Source organism: Harpia harpyja, chromosome 14 (assembly GCF_026419915.1).
Source record: "Harpia harpyja isolate bHarHar1 chromosome 14, bHarHar1 primary haplotype, whole genome shotgun sequence".
Taxonomy (NCBI): Eukaryota; Metazoa; Chordata; class Aves; order Accipitriformes; family Accipitridae; genus Harpia; species Harpia harpyja.
The window spans coordinates 9,302,682-9,324,728 of record NC_068953.1 but is presented as its reverse complement, the minus strand read 5'-3'; the positions used below and the strand labels follow the sequence as shown (position 1 = coordinate 9,324,728).

The window sequence follows — 22,047 nt, the reverse complement described above, 5'->3', positions numbered from 1 at the left end:
TGTGCACAGAGTATTCATAATGATTTCACCGCACAGTTTATCAGCTTCCAGTTTTGTCCAACAACATAAAATCTTTCAAATACAATAAGGCCACTTCATACTTCTGAAAATTTAAACTTTTTGCAATAATGCAGAGCTAGCAATAGCTTTGATTCTTGTTAAAGAATACAGTCATGGAAGTAAGTTCATCTCTTCAATACTTGACACACTCAGAGAAGATGGTATTAAATCAGACGCACTCGGAAAGGATAGTTAGGAATCTGGGATCAGTAAAACAGGTAAGAGGAAAATGGGAGTCATCCCCATTAGTAAACTTGTTGAATTTTGGTTTTAGAACCACTGTGGCTAGAGAATACAACACAACTGTGGGGGTTTTTTTTCCCCTTTCTTTCATAGTCACCAGTATAACCTCCACTTATCTTTGACTTTAACTCACGGGGTAGCACTAAAGTAACTAATTCTTTAGCCTTCTTTCCACATTCTGAATTCTTTCATTTTGCTTTTATCAGAACTAGTTGGCTTTGGTGAAAAGGTAGGATTTGCAACGTGTCCCAGTGCAGAAGAAAACTTCAGTAACATAAATAAAGTAAATCTGAGATCAGAACATGAAACAATTCTTTAAATGAGCTAAAATATTCACTCTGTCCTTTTAGATGATTTTAACTGCTCTGAATATAGCTGGGTTGCAGCACAGGAACAGCACCAACAGTGAGAGGGTGTGGAAGAAAATAAGCAGCAGCTGCAGAAAGTATGCAATGGTGGCACTGTAAGAGAAAAGGTCTCTTAATTCTCCCTTTATAAGAATTAAAATACTTAGTTTGTTATCAGTGTTCAAACATAGTTGAACACAGTGCTACTGTGGTGACAGTGGTGCAATGCATTAAAACAGTGTCAGCTTTTTTCCATCATGCATATTTTTAAACCATTTTTGCAGCATGATTGTCCCGAGTTCATAAAGCCCCTCTGTAATGTACTAGAAGTAGCACCAGTGAGTGAGTGCATATGGTCCTTTTTTCAGACTTTTCATCTGGCACAGCTGGTTTTGTTTAAATTAAGAATAGAAATTTCTGGATTCAGAGATGTGTGCACAATAGAAGTGACAGAGTATTAGTGTTGTAACACAACAGCAAGCACTGGGAAAAAGCCTTTCACAGCTCCAAGAGAAAGAGAGGATGGGTCCTATTAATATGCTACACAAAGTTTCTTATTTCTTTTATGAGGTTCTTGTTGTTCTGGACAGAAGGCCGTACATTTTACGGTCATTCAAGAATATCTCAGCCCTCTCCCTGAATAAGTCTCAGCATTCTTTCTAAATTAATCCCTGTTTTAACTATGTTGTCTGTAGTTAAATGTCCTAAGTCAGAAGAAGAAAAGATTTCCAGAAGAAGCAGAATTGAAAAGTACTTCTGGTTTTCAGATTGCTTCATTTAATACTTCTATTTTGAGGACCGTACATTACAACATTTATTTTATAGACAGGAGAGAAGGGGAACATTTTCTCACTATTTTCCAAGTATTTTTACTTTTGGATCACAATGAATTTTCCCCATCTGAGTAGCCTCCTCTATGCCAAGCCTTTGCAAATATCCTTCATTGCACATACTGATGCATTTCTCATCCTAGTCCTCAAAATGCTTCCCATTTGCTCTGTGAACACTTGCAAATTACAACATTACCTGCTCCTAAGTGTTTACTGAACTGTGAGCAAAAAAAAAAAAAAAACCACCACCCAAGACAAATTTCTTGTTCTGAATGGGAAGACTGAATTGAATGTGTTCAATCTGGAAGAGAACAAAATAATTATCTGCCAAAAGCTGGCAAGCTCAATGCTTACGACAACAAAGTACTTGAAGGTTTCAAAGAGATTAACAGCGACACAGGATTCTTTCTCCCTAAAGAACATGCACACAGAGTATGGAAAACTGTTCACAGTCAATTTTATTGGGCTCTTAAATTAGTCTGGTTTTATTTCTTTATGTACCATTGCCAATATGTTCTTGTAATGCATCGTTTCTCAGCACAGCCTTGTTCGAAGAAAAAGTGATTATACTAAACCGTAGCCACATCAAAATATTCAATCTGATTTAAGCATAGCTGTCTCTTCCACATGTGGCAAACAGTTCTCTTTGACGCTGCAGAGTAGGCAGGAAAAAGCTGCTAAAGACTATAGGACACAAAGATCTCACTTCACCATGGGCCAAAAGCACAGGAAGAAAACCTGTAATTTGTGGTACAACACAATAAGAGACACGAGTCAAAGGAACACATGCATCACCAAGACTGGAGCTATTAAAAGAGCATGAGAAGATTAAAGAAAGATCAAACGCTGCTTCTTCTTTTCTAATAATAGAATTGAATGGATTTTTCTGCATTATTGAGGTGTTTTGAACCAGAAATTTTGTCTCAAGTCCAGCTTTGCAGACAGGAAATAACTGAACTGCATTATCCAACATTCCTTTAATAGTCTGATAGAGCAGAGTGTATTATAAGGATGCCACACGTTTGTCCTGTATGATAGGTCTCTCTTTACAAATAAAATGGTTAGATATTACACACCTTTCTCTCAGGATTTCAATTGTACTATACTGATACAATCACAAAAGACAATTAGTTCCTCAAAAGCAAAGCAGCTGCAATAATCCTAATGGACTCAATGCAAGAATGAAATGCTGTTGCTGTAGGACTAAATGCATCTAAGAAGGACATTGCAATGATGTTACTTAATTTTACCCTTCTGTCACATTTAAAAAATACAGTGTGTGGAGATTCTGAATGTAACACAAGTAAAAAGCACAGGCATGCTCATCCTCAGAGCCTCTACAATTGGTGCTGGGCTTGACATGAAAAGTCGCAACACCTCTTTGGCTAAGAGAGACATCTATGTACAGAGCTTTCAAAAAAAATTATTTTAAGCCTGCAATTCTGTTGTTCCCTAATAATGTACTTTTACAATTTCCCACCAGCCTCTGGAACATTTGTGTACTCTAATACATTAGAAGCTGGCATTGTGCATCAAGAAAAACACAGTATGGTGAAACAGCTTGAACTTCAAATTTAATGGGCTCATTATATAAACCCTTAACTTTCTTAATGCATGTTAATGGTAAGAACACTGACAAGCATAATTTCAACCAAAATAGCACTGTATTAAAGCTTCTTTTCCAGCTGCTTCCCTTAGCAACTCATGTTCAGAGTAGAGTCAAAATAACAGGATTTATTTTACTTTTATCTTTGCTAGTATTTCAGCTCTGTTTAAAGACATGAAAGCAATTCAAAAGTGAGACTATTTTAAACCCACTGCAGTCATTTTTCATACCCAAGGGAATTATATTTGCTGCCGCTGCACTTAGATTTTGGGATTCGAATATCAGCAATAATGGGATCCTTTCAAAATACCACCTTTAGAACAGCATTTAGGTATGACCCCAACCTAATTTTCAGGAGGACCAAAGACTGTTCTGGCTTTTTGCTTCTCAAACCGTGCCTAGGGCTAATAAAGTACCTTGCTAATAGGCATGTGCTCAGTCCTCAGTGGGGAAAGTCAGTCATTTATGTAAATAAGTTAGTCAGCTTCTCTGCCCAGATTAATATATTCCCAGTCCCCTGCCTTAAAGGATAGGGATTGTTCGGTATTTCCATTAGATGACTCAAAACTAACTTCTCTACTTAAGAAAAAAGATCTGACAGAACTTGCAAGCAATCTTACACTGTGCTGTTATTCTTATAGTAGCTGAACCCTCCAAACAGAACTTCTAACATGGTGAAGTAAGTAGGAATTTTAATCACCATTCAGAAAATGAAGCATATCGAGTGCTTGCTTAATACCATGAAACAAGCTGTTAAGATATTTTATTTCTTTTTGACGTTTTCTGTTCAAAATTGCTAGAACAGTAAACTTCTAAGAGTAGCACAACATTCTCCAAGGCTACCTCAAAAGAACACATGAAGACATTCATCCTGGCAATCAAATCTAGTCCACTGCGCTTTGTGTGCCACACACAAACTTTAATTTCTGCCTGCAATACCCGACCACATTTGAGTACTAATCTGCAAGTGTATACCAACATTCACCATGCTTTCCTATCCACTTCGAGTATGTGGAATTTCTGAATTATTCATAAACACACAGGAAACAAGAGGGGTCACTCAAGCAGGATGCTGCCCTAGCTTGACAGGCTGCATTCCAGCAGCTTCATCATTCCTGCGTATCACTATACCTTCTTCCTCCCCCTGTATTAGAGCACTGTAGATCAATAGGAAAAACATTGACTCGTGGGAGGCCAACCAAGAGGTTTCAAATTCTTGGCAGTTGCATTTGGAAAGAAACAATTCTGGATTAACTCTCACAAATCAGCAAATACTTTCTCATCCCCCATATACTGCTGTACATAGCTCTCTACCATTCCCTTTATAATACATACATACATTTAAAAATCATTATACTTCTATGAAGAAGTGTGTACTTCAGTGCCAGTATATCTCATGGATGTTAGTTCATGTGTTAGTAATCAGCTTGGGAGCACGTGTATGGAAGAAAGCAGATGATTAGAGCAGATATACCTGAAAAAGCTCTACAAATAGTTTTTTGGTAAGGTAGCACTCCCAGGCACCAGGAAGGAGGAACATGAACTGGACTGCAGCTTGGGAAAGAAAACATATCTTAACACACAGGTAGTCAGCTATTTGGAAAGGAACATCTGTGAAGCCAGTTCTCAAGGATGAACAGTCCTCTAAAAGGAGACCTTCACTGCTACAAGCCAGACCCCTGCTGCCATGCAAGCAGCACAGTTAAACTTTGCTATTTTGCAGTTCACTTCCCCCATCGGTATGGCTCTCCACAGCAGCCCTTGTTCAAAGTAGGCTTAAGTGGTTTTTTCTCCACTGTGTTTTCACTTCATTAAATGTTCTCATTTACAAAGAGAGAAGTTATTTTCTTATTGCTGGGAAACAAAGGCTGCTTGGCAGTGACTCAGTACTAAGAACTCACTCTCTCTGGAAAAGACCAAGAAGGCTTTAGTTACACAAGATTACAAATGAGGCTTATGGGGACTACAGACAACCCACCCAGTATGAGAGGCAGATTCAAACCCATGAATGAATGGCTGTATATCATCTGAAACACAAAAATCTTCTATATGCACATTTCTGGTCCTTGACAAATATGAAGTAGTTTAACCAGCCTTATTTTTGACTTGTCTGTAAATCTTGGCCCAGTCTATGCCATCAAGATATGACTAGTCAGATTTTCAAAGTACTGGGATGATGGCCCACTGCACAACTGGTATTTGTAAAAGTGGATATTAGATGCAAGAGACCTTCCTTACTACTTTTCTTAACACTGTAGAGAACACTGACTTATTTTAAAAGGGGGAAAAAAAATAAGAGACTTCAAGCCTTCCATTGCAATTTCTACTTTAAAAAAAAAAGTGTTTAAAAGGTTCAAATTAGAACTAGAACACAATATGCTCCTCCAAAGCTTTTCCAGCAAGATTCACCAATGCTTAACCTGCTGGCTATCACAGCAAGATCAACAAACAAAATGTTTGCATAACAACTTATTGCTGAACTGGATTTAAGCAATGAGAAAGTACATCACGAAATACCTTGTGTGGAAGCCCTTTGTCTGAATTAAAAATTATAATCCTTCACCTGAATGAGAGCTGCTTCAAAGATTTTAAGAATCAAGACAAATTAAGCAGGCAGCAAGCATCCATTAAAAAGGAAGGCCCCGTTTTCCATCTTGTTTCGTTAAAAAAAGAAACTAAATCCCAATGCCCCACATTTGAATATACATTAATTTTGGAACAGGAAACACTCTTCCACTCTACGAAGAGCAGAATTTCACTGAAGACAGGAAAAATCCAGCCTTTACAAACTGAGCTGTACTTGAGAAGGGTGTGAATAGCAGAGAAGAACTGGCAGAACATTCAATCTGACAGCCATGCAGATGGCTCTGAGGGGACAGCTGCATCATGTGGTGGGATGTATTCCGGTGAATCTCTTAAAATGAGAACTGACTGACATTCACCTGGCAAATGTGAGTAGCCCCTTACCCTAAACTACAGGCAAAAAAAATGTACAACTCTCCTTTCTCCCCATCACACTTTACTACACTGGCAACTGCATCCTGATCTTATTTTACTTTGTCTCTCTTCTATCCTCCCTCCATTACAGTCCAAAAGCATTTTACCCTGTTGCGGCACAAGTCACTCAGGAACAGGATATATTGTCTTCACCCTCTGTTCCCTGGTACAAGATGAAATTTGGCCTCTTAAGTATGATGACTATTAAGTACATCCAAGATAAAATAAATAACCTTTCTGTAAGTTACACAGAAAAAAATCAATAGGACAAGTCAATATCAGTAAGACAAGCATTCTGCTTCATTTTAGAGGCTAAAAAGTTCTTGTTCACTACACAAGTGTAAAAAGTGCTGTTGATCTAGGACTTTCTGATTAAATGATCATTAGTGTATTAAGAGTGTAAGCGTACAGCACTGGGAACAAGCAGTGCCTGCACTGTTCACATACAGTGTACTAAAGCAAAGCATTCCAAAGTAATTGCCCCAAATGGCCCAACTGCTTCTACTTTGCAGGAATACATAGAATCATTTCGGTTGGAAAAGACATTCAAGATCATCGAGTCCAACCATTAACCATGCCCCCCTAAACCATGTCCTGGAGTACCCTGTCCACTTGCTTTTTGAATATCTCCAGGGATGGTGACTCGACCACTTCCCTGGGCAGCCTATTCCAATGTTTGACAGCCCTCTCAGTAAAAAAAATTTTCCCTAATATCTAACCTAAATCTCCCTTGCCTCAACTTGCGGCCATTTCCTCTTGTCCTATCTCCAGCCACCTGACAGAAGAGACCAACACCCACCTCACTACAACCCCCTTTCAGGTAGTTGTAAAGAGCGATAAGGTCTCCCCTCAGCCTCCTCTTCTCTAGACTGAACAACCCCAGATCCTTCAGCCGCTCCTCATAAGACTTGTGCTCAAGGCCCCTCACCAACTTGGTTGCACTCCTCTGGACACGCTCAAGCAGCTCAATGTCTTTCCTGTAGTGAGGGGCCCAAAACTGAACACAGGACTTGAGGTGCGGCCTCACCAGTGCCGAGTACAGGGGAACAATCACCTCCCTGTTCCTGCTGGCCACACTGTTCCTGATACAGGCCAGGATGCGATTGGCCTTCTTGGCCACCTGGGCACACTGCCGGCTCATATTCAGTTCGCTGTCAACCAGCACGCCCAGGTCTTTCTCCGCCCGGCAGCTTTCCAGCCACTCTTCCCCAAGCCTGTAGCGCTGCATGGGGTTGCTGTGACCGAAGTGCAGGACCCAGCACTTGGCCATGTTGAACTTCATACAATTGGCCTCGGCCCATCGATCCAGCCTGTCCAGATCTCTCTGTAGAGCCTCCCTACCCTCGAGCAGATCGACCCTGCCTCCCAACTTGGTGTCGTCTGCAAACTTGCTGAGGGTGCACTCAATCCCCTCATCCAAATCATCAATAAAGATATTAAACAGAACAGGGCCCAACACTAAGCCCTGGGGAACACTACTTGTGACCCGCTGCCAACTGGATTTCACCCCATTCACCACTACCCTCTGGGCTCAGCCATCCAGCCAGTTTTTCACCCAGTGAATAGCACACTTATCCAGGCCACGAGACGCCAGCTTCTCAAGGAGTATGCCATGAGAGACAGTGTCAAAGGCCTTGCTGAAGTCTAGGAAAATAACATCGACAGCCTTTCCCTCATCCACTAGGCAGGTCACCTGGTCATAGAAGGAGATCAGGTTGGTCAAGCAGGACCTGCCTTTCGTAAACCCATGCTGACTGGGCCTGATCCCCTTCATATCCTGGAGTTGCCATGTGAGTGCTTTCAAGACAAACCATTCCATAATCTTCCCTGGTACCGAGGTCAGGCTGACAGGCCTGTAGTTCCCCAGATCCTCCCTCCGACCCTTCTTACAAATGGGAGTCACATTGGCAAGCCTCCAGTCCTCTGGGACCTCCCCTGTTGACCAGGAACACTGATAGATGATAGAGAGTGGCTTGGCCAGTTCCCTCAGTACTCTTGGATGGATCCCATCAGGTCCCATAGATTTGTGAGTGTCCAGATGGCGTAGTAGGTCCCTAACTAATTCCTCCTGGATTAAGGGGGGTATGTTATGCTCTTCATCCTTACCTTCCAGCTCATGGGGTGGAGTACCCTGAGGATGACTGGACTCACTACTAAAGACTGAGGCAAAGAAGGCATTAAGTACCTCGGCCTTTTCCTCATCACTGGTTGCTACATTCCCTTCTGTAGCCATTAAAGGAAAGATATTCTCCTTGGGATTCTTTTTACTGTTAACATATTTGTAAAAACATTTTTTGTTGTCCCTTACGATAGTGGCCAGATTTAGTGCTAGCTGAGCTTTCGCCTTTCTAATTTTCTCTCTGTATGATCTAACAAGATCCCTGTACTCCTCCCAAGTTGCCCACCCTTTCCTCCAGAGATGATAAACTCTCCTTTTTTTCTTAAGTCCTAGCAAAAGCTCCCCATTCAGCCAGGCCGGTCGTTTTCCTCGGCGGTTCGACTTGCAGCACATGGGAATAGCCTGGTCCTGAGCCATTGAGATTTCCTTTTTAAAGAATGTCCATCCCTCCTGGACCCCTTTGCCCTTCAGGACTGTCTCCCAAGGGACTCTCTCAACCAGTGCCTTGAAGAGGCCAAAGTTAGCCCTCCAGAAGTCCATAGTGGTGGTTTTGCTGACCACCTTCTTTGCCTCACCAAGAGTTGAAAATTCTATCATTTCATGGTCACTAAGCCCAAGACGGCCTCCGACCATCACACCTCCCACCAATCTTTCCCTGTTCATAAACAACAGATCTAGCAAGGCTCCTCCCCTGGTTGGCTCACCCACCAGCTGTGTCAAAAAGTTATCTTCCACACACTCCAGGAACCTCCTAGATTGTTTACTCACTGCTGTGTTGTATTTCCAGCAGATGTCTGGAAAGTTAAAGTCCCCCACGAGGACAAGGGCACACGATTCTGAGACTACTGCCAGCCGCTTGTAGAACGATTCATCCGTCTCTTCAACCTGGTCGGGCAGTCTATAACAGACTCCCAGCACAACATCTGTCTTATTGGCTTTCCCTCTCATCCTCACCCATAAGCACTCCACCTTGTCATCAGAATCGTGTAGCTCTGAACAGTTGAAACATTCCCTAACATAGAGAGCCACCCCACCACCTCTTCTACCTTGCCTATCCCTTCTGAAGAGCTTGTAGCCATCCATTGCAGCACTCCAGTCATGGGAGTCGTCCCACCATGTTTCCATGATGGCGACTAAGTCATATCTATCCTGCTGCACAATGGCTTCCAGCTCCTCCTGTTTATTGCCCATGCTGCGTGCATTGGCATAGATGCATTTGAGCTGGGTCATTGAATCCACCCCTAACATCGACACGCTGGCCCCAGGCTCATCTCTGGTGCACCTAGTTTTATCCCTTACCCCCTTCGAACCTAGTTTAAAGCCCTTTCTATGAGCCCTGCCATCTCATGAGCAAGGATTCTCTTACCCCTTTGAGATAGCTGGACACCATCTGTCACTAGCAAGCCCGGTGCTGTGTAAGCCTCCCCATGATCAAAAAACCCAAAATTCCACCTATGGCACCAACCTCTGAGCCACGTATTAACCAGGTGTGTTTTCCTGTTCCTTTCAGTGTATTTCCCTGCCACTGAAGGGATTGAGGAAAACACTACCTGTGCTCCCGATCTTTCTACTAATTGTCCCAGTGCCCTGAAATCCCTTTTGACTGCCTTTGGATTCCTCTCTGCAATCTCATCACTGCCAACCTGCACAACCAGCAATGGGTAATAATCAGAGGTCCGAACCAGACCAGGGAGTTTCCTGGTAATGTCTTTTACCCGGGCCCCAGGGAGGCAGCAGACTTCCCTGTGGGATGGGTCAGGTCTGCATATTGGGCCCTCTGTCCCCCTTGAGAGAGTCGCCTACGACAATTACCCTCCTTTTTCTTTTTTCAGAGGATGTGAGAATGCGTGGGGTTGCCCTACTGGGCTTAGGCACCTCCCTAGATAGGGCTTCATCTACACCCTGATCTTCACTGGCCTGGTCCTCAAGTTCCAGAGCCCCATACCTGTTGAGTAGGGGCAACTGGGAAGGTGAGGGAGACCGGGAGCAGATTCGCCTGCCTCCCCGAGCAGGGACCTGTATCCATTCCCCTCCATCTATTAGGTCCCCTCCTGCCTGGTGGCAGGAGGGCAGGGGAACCTCCGCTTCTTGCAGAGCCTCCATCTGCTGCCCCCGCCTCAGGGATGGTAGGGTATGGGCCCACCAATCTATCTCCCTCTCACACTCCCTGATACTCCTCAACCTTTCCACTTCCTCCTTCAGCTCTACCACCAGGCTGAGCAAATCATTCACCTGGTTACACCTCACACAAGAGGTGTCCCCGCTGACCTCCATCACTTCTGATAGACTCAGGCACTCCCTGCAGCCAGAGACCTGGACAGCTGCATGTTTACATGGGACCTCTGTCTGCGTTGCCACATTTTTCCTAACAACGGCTTTCACCTGAGTGGCAACCATACCTGGGTCTCCCTCTGGGCCGACACCCACCACTTGAGTAGCCTTCTCGAGCTGGGAAGAGGGGGGCTGCGCCCTACCTGCATGCCCTGCCTGCGCCAACTGCCATGCCACGCCCTTTCTGCCGCGCCACGCCCTTTCTGGAGCTGGCGCTCCTCGGGGCCGTTCCAATCTCCCGCGCTTGCCCCTGGCAACGCCCACGCCGCGGCAGCCTCTCCCGCGAGAGCCGCCGGCTCCGGCCGGGTCCCTCCGCCCTTCCCCGGCGCTCCCGGGCCTCGGGAACCTCCCTGTCCGCCTCAGTCCAGCGCTTAGCCGCCGACTTACCGTTGCCTCTGCTGGGCTCCCCGCTGACTGAATCATCTGACTGAAACATCCCAGCTTTAAAGTTTCAAAACGAAGTTAGTCTAAAATTTTTGTAAAGTGGGCTGTTAAAGTTTTATATAATTATGCATCAAATCCTTTGACTACAATGGCTTTTTAGATTTTGAAGTTCTATTTTTTGTGTTTTTTAAATATAGACCACACAAATACACATTATTATACAAATTATAAGACAAGTACTGACAAGAATCTGCTGTGCACAGATTCTGTTCATGAACTCTTATTGAAGGCTAATTTCTCCAACAGTGAGAGAAGCAAACTTGAAAAATGATCTCGGGTGTTCTCCAATGCAGTGAACAGAGCTTTCAGGTAGAGTATCTGGGAAGAAAAATTGTCAGTGGTTCAAGACCTTATTGCAGCATGATATTCAGATTCTTATAATGCCGTATTTATGATATTGCACTGAAGTGGTGCTCAAATTCATAGCCCAGGTCTACGCCTCTTATAGTCAGAAGATCAAGGGCCCAGCTGATTCAAGAGAGACTAACACACTGAATCAGTCATGACCATATAGACATTATTGGATCCTGCACAGGTTTCAAAGTATTCCCTGTGCTTCGAACACCCACAAGTGTTGCACAACCTATGCTCTAAGCAGCCCATAGGACCCTACAAACACTGAAGGTCACTACAGAAACTGTTTCATTATCACCACCAGGGCATCAACTTGATCTTATTGGAGTATGAAGTGCCAAGATGTCTTGCTGTTTACAGTATCCTTGTCTCTAAAAAAGCATTTGAAAGCCAGTCAAGCCAGTAAATTGACCTTTCTCAGCTCGCCTCTCCATGTGTGGAATGGAAATGAAATTCCTCAGAAATTCTCTATGAAACCAGGAGCTGAGGGAAATGAAACCAACTATAAGCAGAGGTGGACAAGAAAACATTTCTTTCCCTGGCATTGACTGAAGCCATTAAATTCTTGCCACTGACAGCTCCTCTGTCACTCAAGAGTTCTGCGGAAAAGTTTTTATTAGGTATACAAAAGGGCATAATCCCTACTCCTCCTTGTCTTCTTTTGATGCTCATACTTGTTTAAAAGGGTCCTCTTGATTTCATCGGGTTTCATTGAAAAGGATTTCAGACCCTACACTGCTATGAATGACCCACTTATACCTTGCAAACGTCCACAGAGAAAGAGGGAGGATGAGAAGAGAGATTTATTCCAGTACATTTAAATTCATCCCTTAGCTTAACTATATAAAGCCTTAGGTTTCAGTACTTTGTATGAAGAAGAGAGCAAGACTGTTCTGTCCATTTTTACATTTAGCTGTATTAGAAGCCCATAGTACTTTGAACTTAAGTAAGCATCCAGTTATCTCGCACATTTCAAATATACCCTACTCCTAGATGGTATGAACAGAGCTAATGAAAGCCTGTTAAAGTAATCTTGTGGATGCCACCACAGAATAAACAATACCTATTTGTACCTAATCTACTAAATAGGTTAACAGGCCTGCCACATGCAAAGCAGGCACAGCAATTTGCTGCTCAAATCCCAGAAACACAGCAAGAAAGCTTCTGACCTTCACATCTATTCTGCAAATTCCTGAAACAGAAAGCATCTAAAAGCAGTGAGGCCATTGCCCACAACCATTACAAAATAACCCAGTATACAGACTAAACTCAAATTCAATAGCTACTTCATAATGTTGTATGAAGAGCTTTGATTCAATAAATTAAAAATCTCTATGGAGTCAGGGAACAACACAGAAGCTGCTCTTGTGCTTTAGCTCAAGTAAATTACTCTAGCTGAGAGCATAAAAATTTAGAGACAATTTTTTGTTTGCTTCTGGATCACCATCACTCCAAACAGCACTTACCACCAGTCACCCAAAATACGTAGGGGATGTACACAGGGGAAGCAAAACAACCTTTCAGAATAGAGACTCTGTGGCTTTTAACATGCAACAAAGCTCTATTACGCATAACAGGAAGTATCAACGCTTATCTCCACGCAGCTCTATAGATACAGTCCAGGCTACTTCACACCCATTTAATCTCTTTGAAGTCTTCTGCAGTGTAAAAGGAACAGCTTCATGTTAAATTTCAGGCATAACAATAGTTTATACACACCGCCAATCACAAAAATCATGAAATACCACTGAAATGGTATTATAAATGAAACTGTACTCTCAATAGCTTGCAGTTAGAGTACTGCTTATACAACACATCACACACCACCCTGGGTTTCAGACAACAGGACCTTTCAGGTGTTAATATTGCTACAAAGCACTTTCAAGTGAATGTAATAGCACTAACACACAAATACTGGCATTTCTGTTCATCCCTCTAGTTCAGGCAGCATTTCCATGGTTACAGTGTTGATCACTATTGGCTTTAAGCACATTCCAAACACAGACCAAATGCATAGCTTAGCATTTTAAACAGCCCTAATAGCTACCCTGCAGGCTACTTCTTGTAAACTAGCTTTGAGCCCCCGTAGAGGTGTAATGGACTCACAAATATTCTATAGTGCCACCTGAAAACTTAGCAAGCATACTGTTCATTATACCATCCAGGTCGTTTGTAAAAGCAGTCCCTGAAACTGGATCCTCAAGCCATCTTGTCACAGCATCTGCACCACATTCTAAAACTTCAGCACCCATCTTAGAAATAGGTTTGTCTTGCTTGTGCTTAAACTTCTTTCCTTTGAGGCCACCATGCAGGGATAGTATCAAGAGTCATACTGAAGTCAAAATATCCTTACTGCACAAAACATCACCCCAAACCATGTGCACTTCGAGATATTATCTTAGCTGTCAATCACAGGATACTGTTTACAACAAGTATGCCTCTAGGTAGCTGTTGCAGAGAATGTTTTGTAGAAATTCATGCTAAGTAGGCATTGACTAGATAAGATTATGCATATTAGTATCACCTTCATGAACAGGATTTAGAACTAATTATCTTCTACTGCTATTAAAAGTTATAGAAGACAAACCCAACCTCAAGAAGAAAGTAACAATTTCAGAAAAAAATCCCTTTCCCTTGTAGTAATTTAAAAAGTTTACACACATTTCAGAGTTTTAGTTTACATTCTCTGTGAAGTGTATGTGAACCAAGGAAGTGCTCATTTTTCTACCAGCATACAAATCAGAAATCAAAAGGATTTCAATCAAAGGCAGCTTATTGAAAGGATGCTCCATTTAGATAGCACCTACAACTAAGTATCAGTAAAACTCTAAGCTTATCCAAGGAAATACTTGATAATATACATTCATAAAGCATTCTTGACAAATTTGAGTTATACTAAAAAAAGCATAGCATATTTGCTTAAGACTGCGCAAAACCAAAAGCAAGGTAGGGGATAGAAGGAAAGGCAAAAAGCAGGAGCAAGGAGTTACTGGGGGACAGGAACATCTGAAGCAAATTTCCTCTGTATTGGAACGTAAACATGTAGGCTACAGAGCTAGTGAATCTCAGCTTCGGCATCCAGTGTTTTCAAGCATGAATAAAGTTAACTTTAATATTTTAAAATGTCATTAAAATAATTTAGACCTTATAAATAAAGCAGGAGATTCAAAACAGGCTATGAAGCAATCTTCCAGATAAGTGGAATTTTACTGGTAATTCACTGTTGAGTTATGCAACTGTGGTAACCAACTTACCAGACCGAGCAAAGAGCCTCTGCTTCCTGCACCAGAATAAACAGCCAGACACAGAAACGTCTATTCTCATGAGGGATGTGACCAGTCAAGCCACCAACGTAGCGTCTTTCTATACAGATCACTACTTTATCCCCATCAGGGTACCCTTCCTGCATAGATACTATTCAATAGCTGGGCATTTTCTTTTCAGAAAAGTAGTCACATAGAGAAGCTTTACTAGCAAAATTGTAGTGGCCTGATTGTTGCATACAGCTGCATGTAATGAAACTGGAAGGGGACTGCCTCTTAACCACCTAAGAACCATTTTGCTACATGCAGAGACACAATCCTCTTCTAGGTAAAAAGTAAACTCTCCAATGATTTAATGCAACTTTATTCAAACTTTTGGTGGTAAAAGGTATACTGATTCAGCAGGCAAAACAGTTTGGGGATAAAGAATCTGACCTGAAGACAAGGGCTAACATTCCCTCTTTTATCTGTACAAGATGATCTTTAATAACCACAGGCATGCCTCAATGGTACTTTAATTGGAACAGTGGTTTCTTTAAAACAGATACAAGTCATTTGTGGTTTGCTTAAATAAATTTGCACAACTAGAACTGTGTAATACTTGATTCTTGTATGGGAAGAACGAGAATCATCCATTTGAATTGTCCATCTTCAGAGAACAATTGAATGACCAGGCTGGGATTTGAGAAAAAGTGGATAGCCAGTTTAAGAGTTACACCTGCTTGCCTCCCAGACACTCACAAGAGGATCATTAATTTTCTTCCTCCCTTTAAGAAGTCCAGAGAGCCAGGAAGAGCCCAAGGCATAGTGCCACTCCACTAAAGAGTAAGCAAGACTAACTTCAATTGCAGTCTCTGCACAATCTTGAGACATGAATCTCTAAAATGAGAAGCTAGAATAGAGAAGTTGGGCAAGTACCACTCCTTCCTCCAGAAAAAAAAAAAGATTAAGGACAGGAAACCCAACCATGCTGAATGTAAATAAAATAATTTTAATCTTTCTTTCCTTTGGAGTCAGCTGGGAAAGCCTGATCACTCAGGTTAGGCTGGCTTGTTCCTGGGAGACCAATATCAAATTGCTGGTTAGAAAAAAAGCAACTGACATTGCTCTGGTCTAGGTTGAAGGCGGAACATCAAGGACAAACTTCATAGCCATGCTGCTGGAAGTTGCTCTTCAGTATACACAGACCTTAGCTGACTTAGTGGGGGCAGCAGCAATATCAGATTGACTTGCAATTTTACTTCAACTTGTTTATATTAAATGCATGTGCAAAACTATTCTACAAAGAAAATGAGTGTTTGCTCTGCCTGTGTTCCAAGCAAGACAGATGGAAAACAGTTCCGGCCCAGAAGCCACATAGCTCTGAGCACAACACTTTGTTTGACAGAATGTGCCCTGCAATTAGAGTCAACTTCAGTAGTTTCTAGGATAGGAAACTTGGCTGCTGACCCCAGTCGCACAGGACATGACTGTTTTGCCTCAAGGTTAAAGTAGTACAGAGAAGAGGCTGACCTCCAAAAGAGCATCACAGTAAAGGCTGGCAACAGGCCAGTGAAAGCTTAAATGCTTGGAGACCCACATGTGATCACTCGGAATACGAGCTATTCTCAAGCACTTCCTATTTCTCTGCAACAATGGCAATACATAAACCTTTACACAACACAGGAACATATCTTTCTTTGAAATTTTTAAGATACACATATCAAAATGACTGTAAACCATTAAGCTTGTTTTATCATTGCTTGTAAATAACCATTACTTGTCTTACAGCAGCTGAACAATGACAACTATGTTCTGCATTGCTAAATGGCATCTCAAAAATGCACAGGATACTGTCGCACTGAAAGCACAATTTGGTACTTAGCTTCCCCATTCTGTTCCAGTTAACAAAATTGTGTCTGGTTCCTCTGCAGTCAGTTTTTACTTTAAAATTCAGCTGCAATCCTACCATGTCCACTGAGGATCTATTTTTGGAACAGTCAAATATTCCTTACTATTCTACTGTTCCATGTTCAAGTCCCACTTTTATGAGTCCTACAATTGGTATTTGTCACTTTGTTGGTCTTAGAATCACAGACACTTTCAATAAGCAGGTCTGTTAAAACATGTTTAACATCTGGAATATGTTAGGGTATTTTAAATAAAATTATTGCTGTGTAGACAAAATCTAATTTATGAGTGGGGCAGGAAAGCATGACTACAGCATAGGCTCAGAATTCCTCATTAAACCATTGTCTGAAAGGTTAAAGACTTGTACTACCACAAAGAACAAAGTCTCCTGATCTCCATGCAGATCAACCGCCCCCCCATGAAGGTTCAGTGAAACAGGTTTGACTTCATTGTCTCAGACTGCACCCACCAGGTTTTCATTTGGCCCAGAGGCAACTGGCCTCTAAGCACTCCAAGAATGATTTCACTCTACCAAGAGTATAATCACTACAGTAAAGAAAGCTTTGCCAAAAGCACATAATTCAAGATAAGTAGTATGGCTCAACCATAAAGGTCTTAGTTTGGCTTTTGGACCAGCAAAATATCAGCTTCCTGGTAGAGAGCAGCTGTACTCTACTAAGCAAACCAATTAAAATTTATTAAGTACATCAATTAAATCTTGACCATTCACTAATGTCAATGGAATGTCATAAAAATGCAGCATGATAGGGTCTGGGGCCTGCAGACAATTTACCTCTTAAGCTAGGAAGTTAAATGTAAGATATAAAGAAAAAAAAGTCTCAACCTGACACGCATGTCTCATGTATCAGGAGATCCTCAAAAAGGTTAGAAATTCATGGTGGAAGATCAACAATACAGAACAACAGTGGTTCCTCATATGGAATCATTAACTATTAAACAGACTAAGACTCATCACCATGGAAAAGAATAATTTAAAAACTGAGGGAGATATCTTACAGATCTAACAGGGCAAGCAGCACAAAGAAAGTGAGTAGGGTTTTACTGCCTCTTCCAACACAAGGAGCAGGTGGTATGAAGCTGAGCAAGCAGGAGCCAGGCTCTCGATAAAGGATACATCTCTTGACAGAGTGTGTCATGAAGCACAAACTCCTGCTGGAGGGTGTCACAACAGAGTTACTTGGCTCCAGAAAGGAATTGGGCAGGCACAAGAAAAAAGCACATGCAGTGCTATTACAGACAACAGGCACATTCTGGACCAGAAGGGCTGTCAAGACACATTGCTGTAGGATGAAAGAGTATCCCGAGAGTGTGTTACCATATGTTTATCTCATTCTTATCCTCTTCCCTAGAAGAAGATACTGCCCTTGGCCACTGCCAGGTACATAGCACACTAGCTAGATAGGCCTTATCATGCTATTCAGTACTATGGTTCTCATTAAGAGATAGAATACAATCCTTTTCCCCACATCCAAATACATCATTAAGATATCAATAACCAATGATATATTAATACCACTGCTAGATGCATCATCGGCATGTTAAGGTGGTACAGCTTCTGCACCCCTGAATCTGCTCCCCAATAAAATACAGAAAGATACCACCTAGCTTCAGAAGATAAGTCAATTAAAAAAAGTCAAGATTCCTTTGATTCTTTTCTAAAAAGCAATTAAAATCATAGACTATAGACAAATCAGTTCTGTGTTCTTTACCCTCCTTTGCAGCAAAGGCAGACAAACAAAAGCAAGAATCAGTTTAGTCAACAGAGAACAAACAAGTTGAAGAGAAATTGCTTTAAATTCTGTTCATTACAACATCAGTGGCTGCACCATGCAGACCATGAAACACTTCAATAGAAATACGTAATTTCATAGTGCCATGAATTCAGTAATGAAGAATTTATCCACAGGTCAATGAATTGCACAGCAAAGAGAGAGGTTTGCAAATTAAGTAGTATAATTTACAGACTGAATGAAATAGCCAGAAAAATGTCCTTTGGAAAGGATTCTGCTGACTGATGTTCCTGAACTGGACTTAATGTCTATGGCATTCACATTTTACTCTAAATGAAGAGACACAATGCACTTGAGAAAGGAAGTGCTCTCATCAGGAAACTAACTGTTCCCCTTCTGTTGTGGCATAAACAAATATAAATGACACATTGCCAACCTGACCATTACCAGAGGAATATTCATTTTCACAAAATGAGATCTATTATTACCAAAGCAATATGATATAATATTACAGCAGCAGTAGGCAAGGCAGAAAGTTATCAGTCACTGAAAGGCTGAAATGTTAAGAGGTTTGCAACGTGGTTTTCAACAGATTGATCTGCATATATTCCAAAAAGCATCTATACTCAAGTTTTGAGAATATAAATAATGTCAGAATGAAAACAGTTGTAATTATCCAACAAGTAATTCAAAACATACATAACCCCACAGATTTAGATATTTAACTTCATAAACCTGACCATGACAAAGTCTTGAAATGCTAATTTAAGAGAACCCAAATGTATATAATTAAGAATTAAAACAGTTTAAATAAAAATTCATTTTTAATACAAATGGGTAGCTTCTCTTTGCTCCCTCCCACAATCCCTCTGCTGTCACCAGAGTTAAAGCTGTTAGGTTCCAACAGCCCTGTGATACTTTTATATTCAAATTTACTGAAATACAGTCCCCAAACCTTATCATCATAAAGTAAAACTGAAGAGGAATCCCAGACAGAAAATGTTCAAATCTGAAGTTTAATACATGAATACAAAGCAAGAAAGCCAACCAGTCAGCTCACATGCTACCCCATTAGATCATACTAAATACCTTTTTTTTTTTTTTTTAATTTTCATTTTTCTAAGGTAAGGACAGTTCCCCTTTATGCCAAAGCAACTCACAGAATCCACAACTGCAAGCCATTAAGCACAATTTGCAAATACTTTGCACTGCTACATAATACCAGGCCTGAAGACCAAGTTTCTAATGGTGCCTTCATTTACTGTTACAGCAACGGGCTTTGGCATTTTTCAAACTGCAGATCCCTAATTATTTCCCCATGGAATCAAGGGCTCCTGCAGCACAACATGTACTGACAAATGCCCTGCTGACTTGCTCCTTCTTTCTTGTGGCCAGCTGCCACCAGTTCACTAACAGTGCAGGAGGGGATGAGCACCTGCTCCCACAGAGGTGCTCATCAGCCTTAAACGAGCCTGGTGAGGAGATCAGACTGACAAAGTATTTATTTTCCTTTTTTTCCAAGACAGCTTTTCACCAGCCTATCTTCCTAAACAGGCTTGCTGATGAACATGCCTTTGCAGGAAAGCAACAAGAGTGAGCTGGTACACCAACTTTGCTATAATAGGAAACCACATACTTGGTTATGTTTCTCTGACTCTTAGAAGAAAGAGCCCATGAGCCACAACCTGAAAAACTCTGTGGACTGGGCTGAAATCAGCATTACTCAAGCAAAAGCAATGCAGAGAAAAGCCAAGACCTTGAGACCTGATCTCAAATTTTGATGGCTCATTGCTTGCTTGTACTCTTTTGGCAACGCTGCCCCATGCTGCAGTGGAACCCAGACAATGCCAGCCAGTCCTTCCATCACAGGCTTTCCAGCCATGTTGCCACCCTTATCTTCCACCAGCATGAGTTCTTGTCATGACTCTCACACCAAACATCACTGACTGACTACAAGTGAAACAAGCTGCATGTGAATTGACTATGAGAAAGCCGAATTACTAACCTACCTGTAATAGGCCCTACTTAACATTTTACCTGAGCTGCTAACCTGACCTGTCTTAACTGTATCACAAAAATGAGATAAAAAGAGTTAATAATTCAGCTTAACAGCCTAGTGCTTCATTTAGAATATATACACAGTAATTTTAAACTACATGAAAAATTGGAAGACAAATTCACTTGGGAGAAAAGAAAATAGACCATTTAAGACTAACTTGTAATTAATTTTAACTTGAGCTAATTAACAGATTTCCTTGCAAATTCTCAGAAGATTCATTCTTTATTCAGAATGCAACAGTTTTAAGATTGCATCACCACCCTCCTTCCAGAAACATACTGAATGCAAACTAAGTACAAAGCAAAACCAATCTTGGTTACGAAAATCACAACGAATACCCCTCAATTCTGCATTCCAAAATCTGGACTCTGAATGTGCTTTATGGGAAGTCCTCAGGGGTTGCCTGCAATCCCTCAAGGCTCTCTTCTATTCCCTCTTTCACAGTGTGCTTGTTTCCTAAAAGCATAGCAGCTCAAATATTCTGCTGTAAGACAGCAGTAAGAGCTCCACAGGAACAGGAAGCACAGATTGCTCAAGCTGGAGGTACACGTAACTGCCTATACCATACAGAAACACCTCATTCTACATCTGCAGCTGACGTCTCTGATCTCTAAGCAACCCCTAACTTCTCATTGGACATGTTTTTAAAATTAACAAAAAAAAAAATACAGCATGTCTCTTTCCCACGAGGTTCCGAATGCTTCTTAATGGCTAACCACACGTTAAATTACGAGCATGAAGTTATACCTTTTCCAGATCGTAACTATAGTATCATGGGTGTCTAGGACTCCACAGAATGTGTTAACCACTTCCTTTCTGCCAGATTCCCACGTGTTTTAAGATTTTTAACTCAAAGGTAACATCACTTGGCTGATCAAGAGATCCTAGAGCAGCACTTCACACAGGTCTCAGAGCTAAAACACCTGCAAAGGGTGAAAAGCTGGGAGTGCTTTCAGAACAAAGTAACAAGAACTGTTTTAATACATATTCTTCTTCTTTTGACACCTTTCAGAGTTTGACAGTAGTGGTTGTTTAGCTTTTAAAGTGTAAAAGACTTGTTAAAAAAACTGACTAAAAGCATTTGGTGAACAAGAGAACTGCAGCTGTCAGCTACAGTCAGGTCATGTGTTTGCCCACAAAAAAACAGGAAACAGCTAGCCATGGAAATATCTAAGCAGGCCATGAAAAAACATGTAAATTGCACAGTAAGCAGGCTGCTAAGTCAATATTTTTCCCTAGTGCTCAACTTAACTCTTATATCTGTTAACCATGGCTCATTTCAAACAAGTGGCCAAAAATTCATTTGTTCTTACAATGTGTGCTACCATGAGACCATCAACAATGACATAAACGGCAGTTAAAACTGAAGACACTTAATATAAAAAAAAAAGAAAATCCATACTGTTCCACCGCAGTTTTACCAATGCATTTCCAACAGTAAATAAGCCTGAATTTTCAACAAAGACAGGAAGCAAAGTAGATGAGAGTCTGGGAGTCATACAACATAAGGGAAAACTGCTGAGCAGTTTCAGGAGCAGACACTCAGTTTGCTCCCTTCCCTAGGCTTTAAGTATCCAAGACAAATCCTCAAGAAGGTGCATCAGGGGAATAAATTACTTCTCTACACATTTAAAGCCTACTTTGTGCTTTCAGAAGCACTTGGAGAATGGCTTCCTTTTTCTCATTGGCCTCTCAGCCTCTCTTCACACAATGTGTGGAATGCATTTTTTCCAAGAAAAAGAAAATGAGACTA

General features: G+C 41.4%; 1 protein-coding gene across 3 annotated transcripts in view; it reads right to left on the bottom strand.

Annotated features, from left to right (window-relative positions):
- SEC14L1 (SEC14 like lipid binding 1) overlaps positions 1–22,047 on the bottom strand; it is a 47,841-nt gene that overhangs the window by 18,995 nt on the left and 6,799 nt on the right. The window lies entirely within an intron of this gene.